We start from the raw sequence: 16,567 nt of genomic DNA on the forward strand, positions 1-16,567 counted from the left end.
GGGAAACGCAGCATAAGCTATATTCAGGTTGGAGGAACAACACCTTATACTCTGTCTGGGTAGCCTCCAACCTGATGGCTTGAACATTGATTTCTCTAACTTCCGCAAATGCCCCCCTCCCCTTCTTACACCATCCTTTATTTATCTATTTATTTATTTTCCTTTTTTCTCTTTACTCTCTCTCTTATTTCTCTTTCTGTCCCTCTCACAATCACTCCTTGCCTGGTCTCCATCTCCCTCTGGTGCTCCTTTCCCCCTTTCTTTCTCCCTTGGACTCCCGTCCCATTGTCCTCTCCCTTCTCCAGCTGTGTATCCCTTTTGCCAATCAACTTTCCAGCTCTCAGCTTCATCCCTCCCCCTCCTGTCTTCTCCTATCATTTCGGATCTCCCCCTCTCCTTCCTAATTTCAAATCTCTTACTATCTCTTCTTTCATTTAGTCCTGACAAAGGGTCTCGGCCCAAAACATTGATTGTACTTCTTCCTATAGATGCTGCCTGGCTTGCTGCGTTCCACCAGCATTTTGTGTGTGCAGCATAAAGGTCAGGACCAACAGGCTCCGGGACAGCTTCTTCCATCAGGCCATCAGTGATTAATTCATACTGATTCAATCGTATTTCTATGTTATATTGACTGTCCTGTTGTACGTACTACTTATTATAAATTACTATGAATTGTACATTTAGACAGAGATGTAACGTAAAGATTTTTACTCCTCATGTATATGATGGATGTAAGTCCTATAAGATAAAGTCAATTCAATTCAATTCAATACAGTGGTTATTCCTTTTTGTATCTAATGAGTCAGAATCAGGTTTACTATCGCTGACATACGTCATGAAATATGTTTTTATTACGGCTGCAATGCAGTGCAATATATAAAAGATTAATCTAAGTTAAAATAAGGAATATTAAAAATAAATATGTAGCGCCAAAAGAACACAAAATAGAGAAGTAGTGTTCATGGACTGTACAGAAATCTGATGGCAGAGTGGAAGAAGGTGTCCCTAAAACATTGAGTGTGGGTCTTCAGGCTCCTGTAGCTCATCCCTGAGTTAACAGTGAGAATGGGGCATGTCCTGGATGATGATGGTCCTTAACGATGGATGCCGCCTTTTGACATCAAACTTCGTGAAGACACCTTTGATGTTGGGGAGGCAAGTGCCCATGATGGAACTGGCTGAGTTTACAACCCTCTGCAGCTTTTTTCCGTTCCTGTGCATTGGCCCCTCCATACCAGACGCTGATGCAACCAGTCAGAATACACACCACCGAACAGCTGTAGAAATTTTCCAGTTGTTGGTGACAGAGTAAATCTCTTCAAGCTCCAAATGAAATATAACTGCTGACATGTCTTCTTCATAATATGCTAGGCCCAGGAAAGATCTTCAAAGACGTTAACAGCCAGGAATTTATCTGTTCAGGAACTTAGCTTATCCAGGGGTTATCTATTGACTACCTGACTCCAGAGATACTGGACTGAATTTTGTTTTCAGCGATTGAGGGGTCATCTCCCACTCCAACTTCTGAGAGTTTTTGGAATTTTCAGTCCAGGTTCTGGAAGGGGAGGCTGAAGAATTTTATGATATTGATATCAATTAAGAAGCAACATCAAAAGAGGCAGTCAGACTCGTCGAGAGCAGAAGGAACCATGAAGAGAGAATACAGGCCTTGAGCCACTGCTTCTCCATTAGAGACACCAGCACCGCTGTTTCAGCTGGCTGCCTTCTGCTGCCGGTTGGTACTGTGAGCAGCTCTAAACAGGTTGTAGGGGAGGAATGACTGGAACTTGCTTCCAGTGTCTTTTATATACAGCAAGCAAGGGTTTTCTGGGCAAAACTTGCACTATCTTGTTATGGCCTTCAACCTTATTGTCTGCCTGCACTTTAAAGATTAAAGGTACACTTTATTTGTCACATGTACATCAAAACATACAGAGAACATCAAGACTCATTGTCATTCAATCATACATGAATACCCATGAATACAGCCAAATGAAATTGTGTTACTCCGGGGCCAAGGTGCAAAGCACAGTGTCAACAGTCACACACAGCACAAGGCGCATATAAGACATAAAATTTCTGAGGTAAGGACGTGTTCGGCACAGCTTTGTGGGCCGAAGGGCCTGTATTGTGCTGTAGGTTTTCTATCAGGTGGCAAGCGCATATAAGACATAAAATTTCTGAGGTAAGGATGTGTTTGGCACAGCTTTGTGGGCCGAAGGGCCTGTATTGTGCTGTAGGTTTTCTATCAGGTGGCAAGTGCATATAAGATATCAATAAAATACAGTCAGTCACACACAAGAAAGTCCGAGACCCTGAATCCATGAATGTTCCAGCATTCTGCAGTTCAGCACAATATAGCTTGTCATCTGCCCAGCGAACACTGGGGGGCAGCACCAACTCCAGCTTGGATGGCGCGCCGCACTGGCCCCAACCCTCTGGTGGCGCATTGACTCCAACACCTCTCCCCCGGGTGGCTGTAGACAAGCGACACCACGGTTTGAGGCTTTATCCTCGCCACGGCCGAGCCCATGCAGCTCCTCCGCCTTCCACACCTGCAATTAACCGGTGAACTGGACTTGCAGCGTTCCACGTTAACAATGCTCGACAGGGTCCTGCCAACACTAGAAAAGTGACTAAGATGAACACTCACTGTTAGACTGCACAGATATCTCCGACACCTCTCTGACCCAGGCAGCAGCCCGAGTGTGACACTTCACACCCTCTTGGTCTTTTCAATGATTTCAAGTTCCCAGGCCCTGATCATCTTATTTTCACTTGGATGTCCAGTCCCTGTACACCTCCATCCTCCACCAGGAGAGTCCCACAGCTCTCCATTTCTTTCTGGACATCAGACCCAACTGGTTCCCCTCCACCACCACTCCCCTCTGTCTGACAGAACTTGTCCACACTCTCAATAATTTCTCCTTTGGCTCCTCCCACTTCCTTTAAACAAAACATGAGTCCCAGCTATGCCTGCTTTTGTTATGGTCCGGTCCGGAGCCCGCATTCCGGGTCTTGATCTGGTCCGCAGACTCTAGACTCCGGGTCTTGTAGCTGTCCATCCTTTCACCCTTGAGCCCAATTAGTCACACCTGTGGATCATCGTGACTTGTTGGGGCTCAAGGAGGCGACCCTGATGCCCATCAGCTGGCGGTGTATATAGGGGGCTCTGGGACTGGGGGGTTAGTGTTCTGGCTTGGAGTTCCCCTTGATAAAGATGAGTAAGTCTGGCAGTCACCCTAGACCTAGTTCCCTTCCTATCCCTTGCCTCTGTTGGGCAAGCCTGGCTGGACTGCCGTTGCCTGGTGGGGGACTCTTTCCCTTTCCACCCCTTGCTGCTGATGGGTTGTGCCCTGCAACCTACCCAGCTGCCCCGTGACCTGCTCAGGCCCCTGTGTTCCTGCCTGGGAGGTCCAAGCCCTGCCTAGAAGTTGTGCGGCCTGCCCAGTGAACTCCTAGACCCTGCCTGAACTTTGGGATCCTGCCTGGCCTGGCCTGAACTCTGGGATCCTGCCCGGCCCGGCCTGAACTCTGGGATCCTGCCCGGCCCGGCCCGGCCTGAACTCTGGGATCCTGCCCGGCCCGGCCTGAACTCTGGGATCCTGCCCGGCCCGGCCCGGCCTGAACTCTGGGATCCTGCCCGGCCCGGCCTGAACTCTGGGATCCTGCCCGGCCCGGCCTGGCCTGAACTTTGGGATCCTGCCTGGCCCTGCCTGAACTCTGGGATCCTGCCCGGCCCGGCCTGAACTGGGATCCTGCCCGGCCCGGCCTGAACTCTGGGATCCTGCCCGGCCCGGCCTGAACTCTGGGATCCTGCCCGGCCCGGCCTGAACTCTGGGATCCTGCCCGGCCTGGCCTGAACTCTGGGATCCTGCCCGGCCCGGCCTGAACTCTGGGATCCTGCCCGGCCCGGCCCGGCCTGAACTCTTGGGATCCTGCCTGGCCTGGCCTGAACTCTAAGACTCTCCTGAAACCCCAGAATCACCTTGAAAATGGTGTCCCTGTGGTGAACTATGTGCCTGTCGGGACACGCCCCTGCTGACTGCTCCTGTGGCTCCTCCCACAGGCCCCTGTATAAAGGAGATCTGCGGCCTGAAGATCGGCCTCAGTCTCCAGGACCTTGTATGATAGACACTCACTCCTGGTTCCTTCTTCCAGTCAATAAAAGCCGATATCTCGCCTACGTCTCAGTGTGAGTTATTGATGGTGCATCAATTTTATTGACTGGAAGTTTTAAAACATGGAACCCGTTTTGCGTCCGGACCGGTTGGATTTGGACCCTCAAGACCCTGACGCAGCTCTCGCTTTTGAACACTGGCTTGCATGCTTCCAATCGTACTTGGCGGAGCTTCGTGCGACTGAACCCGCCGTTATGCACAGAATCCTACTCTCGAGGGTCTCCTCCAAAGTTTACTCCTTTATCCGGGACCTGCCGACCTACGAAGGGGCACTGGACGCCCTCAAACGACAGTACCTGCGGCCGGTGAATACCGTCTACGCAAGACATCGTTTAGCTACCCGGCAACAGCGGCCTGGCGAATCGTGCGCTGAGTTTCTCCGAGCACTACAGACACTCGTCCGAGCTTGTGACTGCAAGACGCTCACGGCAGAACAGCATGCGGAGCTGCTGGTGCGAGACGCCTTTGTGACGGGACTGAGGTCAGTGTACATGCGCCAGCGGCTGCTGGAGAACTCGGATCTTACCTTAAGCTCGGCGATAGAGAAGGCCAACGCTCTAGAAGCTGCGCGGCATAACGCCGACGCTGTCCAGTCGCGCGATTCCCCGCCGGTTTCGTGGACGCCTCAGACCCCGCCACCGCCGGCTCCCGGGAGCGAATTCGCCAACGCCGCCGCCAGTCGCGATTCCACGAGCTCCCCGACCCAGACCACGGCTGTGGCCCGTAAGAAACTCGTGCTTTGTTATTTTTGTGGCCAAAAGAAACATCCTCGACAACGCTGTCCAGCGCGAGAAGCGACCTGCTCCAGCTGCGGAAAGCGGGGCCACTTCGCCAAGGTCTGTAAGTCTCAACCTCGAGCGGAGTGCAGCGCTGCGGGTGAAACGTGGGGGCCGCCATCTTGCATGCCGGGATGTGGGCGGCCATCTTTGTCGACGTCAGCACGCCCCGCCCCCGATCCTCGGATGCTGACCGGGTACCCCGGATGTGAGCGGCCATCTTTGTCGGCGTCAGCATGCCCCGCCCCCAACCCTCCGATGCTGACCGGGTACCCCGACGGCGATCCAACTCTGGCCACTGTGACTCTCGACCAAAGCGCCCCACACCAGCTTGCAAGATCCATGATGGACATCCAGGTGGAGGGGCATTGGACTGGATGCCTGTTTGACACGGGCAGCACTGGGAGTTTTATTCACCCGGACACAGTGCAACGCTGCGGACTTGCAACGCGGCCGGTCAGTCGGAGGTTCCATTTGGCCTCTGGGTCGCAGTCCGCAGACATCCGGGCGGGTTGTGTAGCGACTTTGGTGGTGCAAGGCACAGTATATCGGGACTTTGAACTGCTGGTCATGCCTAATCTGTGTGCACCTGTGCTATTGGGGCTGGACTTCCAGAGCCATCTCGAAAGTGTGACTATGGTATACGACGGGCCCCTCCCACCACTCACTGTCAAGAATCCTCAGTTTTGTGGGACTTCTTCACATACCCCGCTACTGACCACACACACACACGGACACACACATCCCATCCAGAACCAGGCCAACAGCTGCGCTACCGACACTTGCAGCCTCTCCACTCTCAAGATCCCTCCCCCACCGCTGTTCGCCAACCTGACCCCCGACTGTAAACCTGTGGCAACCAAAAGCAGGAGGTACAGCGCGGGGGACCGGGCCTTCATTCAGTCGGAGGTGCAGCGGCTGCTCAGGGAGGGGTTCATTGAGCCGAGCACAAGCCCTTGGAGGGCCCAGGTGGTTGTTGTTCAGACTGGGCAGAAAAATAGGATGGTGGTGGACTATAGTCAAACCATCAATAGGTTTACGCAGCTTGACGCATACCCCCTACCCCGCATCGCGGATATGGTCAACCAGATTGCTCAGTATAAGGTGTACTCGACAATAGATCTGAAATCCGCTTATCACCAGCTCCCCATCTGCCCAGAGGACCGCCCCTACACCGCCTTCGAGGCGGGCGGCCGGCTCTATCACTTCCTGCGCGTCCCTTTCGGTGTCACGAATGGTGTCTCTGTCTTCCAGAGGGAAATGGACCGGATGGTGGACCAGTACCAACTGCAGGCCACATTTCCCTATCTGGATAACATCACCATCTGTGGTCATGACAGGCCAGATCACGACGCCAACCTCCAACGGTTTCTCCAAGTGGCCGCAGCTCTGAACCTTACTTATAACAGGGACAAGTGTGTTTTTGGTACCACCCGCCTTGCTATACTTGGGTATGTCGTGGAAAACGGGGTTATTGGGCCTGATCCCGAACGTATGCGCCCCCTGTTAGAGCTCCCTCTTCCCACCACTCTCAAGGCCCTCAGACGGTGCCTGGGGTTTTTTTCCTATTACGCCCAATGGGTCCCCCATTACGCAGACAAGGCTCGCCCCCTGGTCAAGTCTACCTCGTTTCCCCTCTCTGCTGAGGCCTGCGTGGCCTTCAACTGCATTAAAGCGGACATTGCCAAAGCTACGATGCATGCAGTGGACGAGACCGCTCCCTTCCAAGTGGAGTGTGATGCCTCCGATTTCACTCTGGCTGCTACCCTTAATCAGGAAGGCAGACCAGTAGCATTCTTTTCTCGCACCCTCCAAGGCTCTGAAATTCAGCACTCCACGGTGGAGAAAGAAGCCCAGGCCATAGTGGAGGCTGTTAGGCACTGGAGGCACTATCTTGCTGGCAAAAGATTCACTGTGCTGACCGACCAGCGCTCGGTTGCGTTCCTGTTCAGCAACCAACAGCGGGGCAAGATCAAAAATGATAAGATTTTGCGGTGGAGGATAGAACTCTCCACCTACACCTATGATATCCTGTACCGGCCTGGCAGACTCAATGAGCCCCCTGATGCCCTATCCCGGGGAACATGTGCTAGCACACAGCTCGACCAGCTGTACGCCCTTCATGCACAACTTTGCCATCCGGGGGTCACCCGATTTTACCATTTTGTGAAAGCTCGGAACCTGCCGTACTCCCTGGAGGACATCAGGACGATGACCAGGGACTGCCAAATTTGTGCCGAGTGCAAACCGCACTTCTACTGTCCTGACACGGCACAACTTGTCAAGGCCACCCGCCCTTTTGAACACCTGAGTGTTGACTTTAAGGGCCCCCTTCCCTCCACTGACCACAATGTCTATTTTCTCAGTGTTATTGACGAGTTCTCACGGTTCCCCTTTGCCATCCCCTGCCCCGACACCACTGCCACGTCCGTCATAAAAGCCCTGCGCCAGCTCTTCACTCTGTTCGGGTATCCCTGCTATATCCACAGTGATAGAGGGTCCTCCTTTATGAGTGAGGAGCTGCGCCAGTACTTGCTAGCTAGGGGCATTGCTACCAGTCGGACCACGAGTTATAATCCCCGGGGTAATGGCCAGGTAGAGCGGGAGAATGCCACAGTGTGGAAGGCCACACTTTTAGCCCTCAAGTCCAAAGGGTTGCCGGTCTCTCGATGGCAGGAGGTCCTCCCTGAGGCACTGCACTCTATCCGCTCTCTGTTATGTACGTCCACCAATGCCACCCCTCACGAACGCCTATTCTCTTTTCCCAGGAAGTCTGTCACTGGGACCACCCTACCAGTTTGGCTGACGTCCCCGGGGCCAGTGCTGCTCCGGAAACATGTGAGGAGCAATAAATACTCCCCGCTGGTGGAGAGGGTTCACCTTCTCCATGCGAACCCCCAGTATGCTTACGTGGTCTTACCTGATGGGCGGGAGGACACGGTCTCCATCCGCGACCTGGCACCCGCAGGTGCAGCAGACCACTACCCTGAAGGCTCTCCGGTAACTGTGAACCCTGCACCAGAGGTGACACCGTACTCACCAGGCCCTACACAGACTCCTCACGACACTTGTATACCGGGCGTTTCGTACGCATTTATACCAGGCGCCTCGCACATGCATGAGGGATCACCGGCGCCTAGTGGGCAAGAACACGCACAACCCCCGTCCCCTGTGCAATTGCCAATGTTGCCGGCACCTATGCGGTCACAGCCGGTGCTACGTAGATCGCAGCGACAGATTCGACCGCCTGATCGGCTTGACTTGTAAGAACCTTCGCTACATGAGGACTTTTTCAAACGAAGGGGGGGTGAATGTGGTGAACTATGTGCCTGTCGGGACACGCCCCTGCTGACTGCTCCTGTGGCTCCTCCCACAGGCCCCTGTATAAAGGAGACCTGCGGCCTGAAGATCGGCCTCAGTCTCCAGGACCTTGTATGATAGACACTCACTCCTGGTTCCTTCTTCCAGTCAATAAAAGCCGATATCTCGCCTACGTCTCAGTGTGAGTTATTGATGGTGCATCAGTCCCTCATGCACACCATGGTCACCACATCTTGTTCATTGTTTAGTTGTTCCTGTCCTGCCCCTAGTACTTCAATGCCTACGTCCTGCAATTGGGTCCAGCCTCCTGTCCCCTTATGACAGCCTTTTTATCGGCTACATGGAACAGTGCATGTTCAAAGCCTACACTGGAATCACTCCCCAACTTTTGCTATGCTACATCGACAACTGCATTGGTGCTGCTTCCTGCACACATACAGAGCTCATCGATTTCATCACCTTCCACCCCGCCCTCAAATTTACCTGGTCTGTTTCTGACACCTCTTTCTCGATCTCACTGTCTCCATCTCTGGAGACAGCTTATCTACAGATGTCTATTTTAAACCCACTGACTTTCGTAGTCCCTGGACTACACGTCTTCCCACCCTGTTACTTGTAAAAACAGCACCCCTTTCTCTCAATTCCTCTGTTTCTGCTGCATCTGCTCTCAGGATGAAGCTTTTCATTCCCGGTCAAAGGAGATATCCTCCTTCAAAGAAAAAGGTTTCCTTCCTCCACCATCAACGGTGCCCTCAACCACATCTCTTCCATTTCACACACTTCTGTCCTCACCCCATACTCTCGTCCCCCCACCAGGGATAGGATTCCTCTTGACATCACCTATCACCCCACCAGCTATGTGTCCAGCACTGGATTCTCCTTAACTTCCACCATCTCCAGCAGGGTCCCATGATCAAGCACATCTTTCTGCTTTCCATAGGGATTGCTCTGCGTATGACTCCCTTGTCCATTCATCCCTTCCCACCGATCTCCATCCTGGCACTTACCCTTGCAAGCGGAACAAGTGCTATACCTGCCCCTACAGCTCCCTCCTACCATTCAGGGCCCCAAACAGTCCTTCCAGATGAGGCGACACCTCATCAGTGAGTCATCTACTATATCCTGTCCTCCGGGTGTGGCCCCCTGTATATTGGTGAGACCTGATGTAGATCGGGAGACTGCTTCGCGCAGCGCCAGAAAAAGCGCGATCTCCCAGAGGCCACCCATTTTAATTTCACTTCCCATTCCCATTCCAACATGTCAGTCCATGGCCTCCTCCACTGATACAACAAGGCCACACTCAGGCTGAAGGAGCAACACCTTATATTCCATCCTCCAACCTGATGGCATGAACATCAATTACCCAAACTTCCAGTAATGTGCCCCTCACCCTCTCCTTTACAGTTTCCCCATCCCCTTTTCCCTCTCTCACGTTATCTCCTTACCTGCTCATCACCTCTCTCTGGTGCTCCTCCCCCTTTTTTTCCTTCCATGCTCGTCTGTCCTCTCCTATCAGATTCCCCCTTCTCCAGCCCTGTATCTCAATCAACTGCCCAGTTCTTTTCTTCATCCCTCCCCCTTCAGGTTTCACCCTTCACCTTGTGTTTCTGCCCCTCCCCCCACCTTCTAACTCTAATTCCTTATCTTTTTTTTCTCCAGTCTTGATGAATTGTCTCAGCCCGAAACGTCGACTGTTTACCCTTTTCCATGGATGCTGCCTGGCCTGCTGCGTTCCTCCAGCATTTTGTGTGTGTTGCTCGGACTTCCGGCATCTCTTGTTTGTGTCGAGCTGCACAGAGTCCTGTTCCTTCAGTCTCTCCGCCAGTGAGCAACTCAGTGATTTGTCATTCGAATGAAAAGCCAACGCAGTCCTACGACTGCGCTGGGGGCAGCCCACAAGTGTCACCGCGCTTCCCGCATCAACGCACTAACCCTGACTTTAACTGTTTGTCTTACGCTGTGGGAGAAGACCCAGGCAGTCACAGCGAGAAGGTACAAACTCCTTCAGACAGGGATCGCCGTGTAAAATATTGTACTAACCTTGTTACCTTGCTGCCCCAGCTGTAAAACTTTATTCTACATTTTGCTATTAGATGTCTCACCTTGGGATACTGAAGTGGTGATATGATCTATGTATCAGTGACACTTATTCATGACTTTCCGTGAGGGGATGGGGAAATGGAGAGTGATCCTTCTGTCTGCTGTACATATCAGTGATAAATGAACCTTGCACATCCTGGATAAAACGCTTTATCTGGAACTCAGCAGCAGTACTGTTTGCGTGCAGGCTGGAACCTGAGATCTTCTGTACTACACAGCTCCATGTTATAGCACACAGTTAATTAAGGAACTCACACAACGCTAGCGTATTACTTAATCTTTTCAGGCTCCAAAACTCAAAAATGATAATTTAGCAAAGCTAGATATTTCCTACACGTTATCTCTTTCCCAGACAGCACTTTGAGCATACCTGCAATTCAACATTTCAAACTCCCTACTTTGAGAAGGGTTTAATTTCATTGGATGTGAACCAGGGGAGGAGACTGAAGGCTTCCTGGAAGTTTCTGGCCTGGGGGACTTTCGAGGTATAAACTATATTCAGACTTTGAACTTGGCTCACTATGAAAATACTCATCCATGTGTTCAAAGCTTCAAGATGTGATAAATGTGAGAGAGGGAAACCGGCAGGAGGTATGGTACCAAAGGCCACAGATTACAGGCAAGTGGTTTAAACAATGGATGGGGCAAGGTGAGGGGGGATCTGTTTTATTCAATAGCTCGCTCTGACTTGGAATATACTGGTTGAAAGGATGGTGGCAGTAGACGCAATAGTTTTGGATATGTACTTTTAGAGGAAGAATTCTCAGGACTATGGAGAAAGAGCAGAGACTGGAAGCAACTGGAAACTCTGTTCAAGAGCTGGTGCAGTCAAGGCGGGCCTAGTAATCACCTAAGGATTCCATAGTGTGTCCTGCAGGTGTCAGCTCATGAAAGCTCCCAATGAATTATTATTTAATTCCCATTTTACTTCATAAAATTGTTGAACAGATTTCAGATAGAAAAAAAACAAACTTGCGCCTGGTTCTGTGCAAGGGACTATAGGAATCTCACAGTTGCCCCTTCATTTTTAGGTGCTGGACTGTTCCAATTTATATACAAGCCAATGAAAGTAAAATCTTACTGCCATCCTTTGCAGACAACCAAACCACTCTAGAGCTCAGTACTTGCTGCTCGCTGACAAAGCTGCATCTTTAATTCTGACGGGAGAGGAAGTTCACAAGATGTGAGACAATCTTTGGAGCGCCTCCAGCCTCTGGCTGCGTTTATAGCCACGACATTAAAGTGAGGTCATAGTAGCGTAATTAGGCCAAATGGCCCATTGAATTTGTTCTGCCATTTGATGATGGCTGATTTATTTTCCCTCTCAACCGCTCTCAACCCTAGTCTCCTACCTTCAGTGATTTCAGATCCTTCCAGCAGGGTGGTAATCAGAAATGTACACAGGAGTCTCGCCGTACACAGCTGGAACAGCCAATGGAAATTGTCACCAGAACAATTAAGAACTCAGGAATGTTTACACTGCACAAAAGGCAACTTTGTATTTTGTATATCGTAGACTTCTTCAGCTAAGTACGATATTTCAGTAAGACCATAACATCATTAAACAGAGGAGCAGGATTAGGCCATTCAGCCCACTGAGTCTGCTATACCATTTGATCATGCTGATTTATTTTTTTTCCCTCTCAATCCTATTCTTCTGCTTTCTCCCCATTATCACTGACACCCTGACTAATCAAGAACTTATCAACCTGCACTTTAAATATACCCAATGACCTGACCTCCACAGTCATCTCTGGCAATGAATTCACTGCAGATTCACCACCATCTGGGCAAAGAAATTCCTCCTCAACTCTCTTCCGAAGAGACTGTGTTCTGAGGTGGTGCCCTCTGGTCCCAAGCTCTCCCACTATCTGAACATCCTCTCCTTATTTCAGCCTATCCAATATACAGTAGGATTCAATGAAATTCCCCCTCATTCTTCTAAACGCAAACGAGTATCGGCCCAGACCCATCAAGTGCTCCTTATACGTTAGCCCTAGCATCTTTGTTATCCTCCTCTAGACCCTCTCCAATGCCAGCACATCCTTGCTTAAATATTGAACCTAAAACTGCTCACAGTACTCCAAATGTGGTCTGACCAATGCCTTCTAAAGCCTCAGCATTACATCCTTGCATTTATGTTCTACACCTCTGAAAATGAATTCTAACTTTGCATTTGCCTTCCTTATTACCAACTCAACCTGCAAGCTAACCTTGTACTTGGACTCTCAGTTCCCCTTGCACATTTGCTTTCTGAATTCACTCCCCATTTTGAAAATAGTCCAGCCTTTATTGTCTTTACTAAAGTGCATGGCCATACATTTCCCTGCACTATATACCATCTGTCATCTCCTAATCTGTCCGTGTCTTTCTGCAGACTCCTTATTTCTCCAGCACCACCGTCCACCCTACCTATCTTTGCATCATTCTCAGGCCTAGCCACAAAGCCATCGATTCCGCCATCCTGATCATTAACGTAATGTAAACAGTAGCAGACCCCAGAACACCACTTGTCCACCACTTGCTACACCAAGCAGCAGAGTACTACTTGTCAGCAGCTGCAGGCCAGAAAAGGCCCCCTTTGTTCCCACTCTTTAACATCTGTCGATGCTAGCTGCTGTCCTGTAACATCATGGGCCCTTATCTTGTTTAGTAGCGGCAGCTTGGTAAAGACTTGAAAATCTAACATCCACCGACTCTCCTTAGTTTATTCTGCCTGTTAGTTCCTAAGACAACTATGTCAAGCAAGATTACCCCTTAAGGACACCATGCTGACTTTGGCCTATTTTATCACGTGCCCCAAGTATCCCAAAACCTCATCCTTAATAACATCTTGCCAAGCACTGAAGTCTGGCTAATGGCCTGTAATTTCCTGTCTTTTGTCTTACTCCCTTCCTAAAGAGCAGAGTGACATTTCAGTCCTCCGGAACCTTTCCAGAATCTAGTGATCACTACGAACAGTACCACTATGTCCACTACTAACTATGAGATGAGTAACTCATAATTATAAATCTTAGTTGGCGGGCCTTTATTTTTGAGGGCACGTGTTGCATAGCGAATGCCTACCGCCTCTCAGGTCCAATCTAGATGAGTCTTCATTACACAGTCCAGATGTGAGTTGAGACAAGTGCTTTTTGTTGATGGAAGAGCTAAGTATTACACAAGTATCACGAACTAGAACAGAGAAGACTTCATTGATGAAGCCAGTGAATACAGCTGGGTAAAGATTTTGGGAATACTTGTACGGATTGGGTCTTAAACAACTGTAATGAGCTTTCTGTACGTGTGTTGTGTGTGTATCTAGCCTTTGCAACGCACAAAGGGATAAAGCAAAAGTGTTAAGTTGTTAATCTGCCATAATTGCTCTGGATGCCAGAACAGGCTAAGGGTGAAATGACCTTTCCTTATGTTTCCATGTTCCCTCATCCAAACTGAGTCCCGTCTCATACTATAATTAAAAAGCAATAAATTATTGAATTCCCATTTGAATGTCTGTTTGTGTAACTCATCATTACGTAACAGGAGTCAGAATCAGAATTAGGTCTAATGTGTCATGAAATTTGTTAACTTAGCAGTGGTAGTACAATGCAATACATGATAATAAAGAAACAGAAAACAAGTAAATCAATTACAGTAGGTATATATATGTGTATATTAAATAGTTAAATTAAAAATACTTTAAAAAATCGAGAAATAATAAACAAAGTGAGGTAGCGTTCATGGGCTCAATGTCCCCTTAGGAATTGGATGGCAGAAGGGAGGAGCTGTTCCTGAACCGCTGAGTGTGTGTCTTCAGGCTTCTGTAACAGTGAGCAAAGGGCATGTCCTGGGTGTGGGGATCCTAAATAATGGATGCCTCTTTTCTGAGGCACCAATCCTTGAAGATGTTTTGGATACTACGGAAGCTGGTACCCAAATTGGAGCTAACTGATTTTACAACTTTCTGCAGCTTCCTTCAATCCTATGCAGTAGCACCTCCCTTCCCCCCATACCAGACAGTGACTTAGCCTGTCAGAATGCTCTCCACCATATAACTGTAGAAGTTTTCGAGTGTTTTAGGTGACAAGCCAACTCTTCTCAAACTCCAAATGAAATATAGTCACTGCCTTCTTCATAGCTGCATTGGTATGTTGGGAGCAGGTTAGATGCTCAGAGATCCTGACACCCAGGAAATTGAAATTACTCTCCACTTCTGATACTTTTATGACAATTAGATCATGTTCCCTTGTCCTACCCTTCTAAAGTCCACAATTTGCTCTTTGGTCTTACTGACGTCGAGTGCAAGATTGTTGCTGCGACACCACTCAACTAGCTGGTATATCTTGCACCTATACACCCTCTCATCTCCCTCCAAGATCCTTTCCAAATTTTAAGTAGCCTTGCAACTTAATTCCACTGTCACAATAGTTTATGCAGGTATTTAGTATTGACCCACCTGAACCTACCATGGATCTACCTTCATTGTGGCTTCAGACTGTGTTAATGCATGACTACCACAAATGATGATCGTACTTTTGCTCAACACTAAGAAGCTTGATGTGCTTACTGACTTTTGATGAATGGGTATTTTTTCCTCCCTTCTTTACTCAGGTTAGTACCACACATCTCATCACTGCAAGAATTTATTTCTGTTTAACTCCTGGAACCAGCTTGACACTCATTTTCCAGAAGATCAGGACAATAGAACCACTTTGACAGTTGGGCTGCTGGAAGTTATCTGACAAACCAATAGACCCTACACTGTGAACATCAGAACCTATACATTAATAAACAAACTCAATATGTATACTTCATGTAAAAGTAAACTTCAACTACAATAAACTGCTCATTTAACAAAATTAACTGTTCACAAAAGTAGTGACCTATTATATCACTAATTAATTTGCTCTTAAACATATCTTGTTTGCTTATATCAAACAAGATATTCACATCCTTGCATGTATTAAAAAAAAGAAAGAATGGCCTTGTGCATATGTTCAAAGTTGAAAGTAAATTTATTATCGAAGTGTGTATGGATCACCATATACAAGCCTGAGATTCATTTTCTTGCAGGCGTATTCAATAAATTGTGTTCTTTGTGTGTGCTGTGGGAATTCTGGGAGACCTCCAGTCTCCCAGAAAACCACATCTGCACCATGTTTACCAAATTGCAGCTCAACAGAGAACGCGACAAGGAAATGGAGCTCCAGATTGATGATCTTTGGCTTATATGGGAAATTGAGGAGGTGATGGGAAATTGAGGTCTGAATAAAGAAGTAGAAGGGTGAGTTACACACTCAAAATGCTGGTGGAACACAGCAGGCCAGGCAGCATCTATAAGGAGAAGCACTGTCGATGTTTCAGGCCGAGACCCTTCGTCAGGACTAACTGAAAGGAAAGATAGTAAGAGATTTGAAAGTAGGAGGGGGAGAGGAAATGCGAAATGATAGGAGAAGACCGGAGGGGGTGGGATGAAGCTAAGAGCTGGAAAGGTGATTGGAAAAAGGGATACAGAGCTGGAGAAGGGAAAGGGTCATGGGTCGGGAGGCCTTGGGAGAAAGAAGGGGGGAGGGGAACACCAGGGGGAGTTGGAGAACAGGCAGAAAGAGGAAAAAAGGAGGGGGGGAAGAAAACTAAATATATCAGGGATGGGGTAAGGAGGGGAGGAGGGGCATTAATGGAAGTTAGAGAAGTTAGTGTTCATGCCATCAGGTTGGAGGCTACCCAGCCGGTATATAAGGTGTTGTTCCTCCAACCTGAGTGTGGCTTCATCTTGACAGTAGAGGAGGCCATGGATAGACATATCAGAATGAATATGAAGGGTGAGTTAGTAAGTTTTCTGATGACACAAAGGTTGGAGGTGTTGTGGAAAGTCTGGAGGGTTGTCAGAGGTTACAGTGGGACATAGATAGGATGCAAAACTGGGCTGAGAAGTGGCAGATGGACTTCAACCCAGATTAGTGTGAAGTGGCTCATTTTGGTAGGTCAAATTTGAAGACAGAATATAATATTAATGGTAAGATTCTTGGCAGTGTGGAGGATCTGAGGGATCTTGGGGTCCTTGTCAGCAGGACACTCAAAGCTGCTGGGCAGGTTGACAGTGTTGTTAAGAAGCTGTATGGTGTGTTGGCATTCATCAACCGTGGGTTTGAATTCAGGAGCCATGGGGCATTGTCATGGCTATATAAGACCCCTCTTGTGTCCATTTCT

This window comes from Hypanus sabinus, chromosome 17 (genome assembly GCF_030144855.1).
Source record: "Hypanus sabinus isolate sHypSab1 chromosome 17, sHypSab1.hap1, whole genome shotgun sequence".
NCBI classification, from domain to species: Eukaryota; Metazoa; Chordata; class Chondrichthyes; order Myliobatiformes; family Dasyatidae; genus Hypanus; species Hypanus sabinus.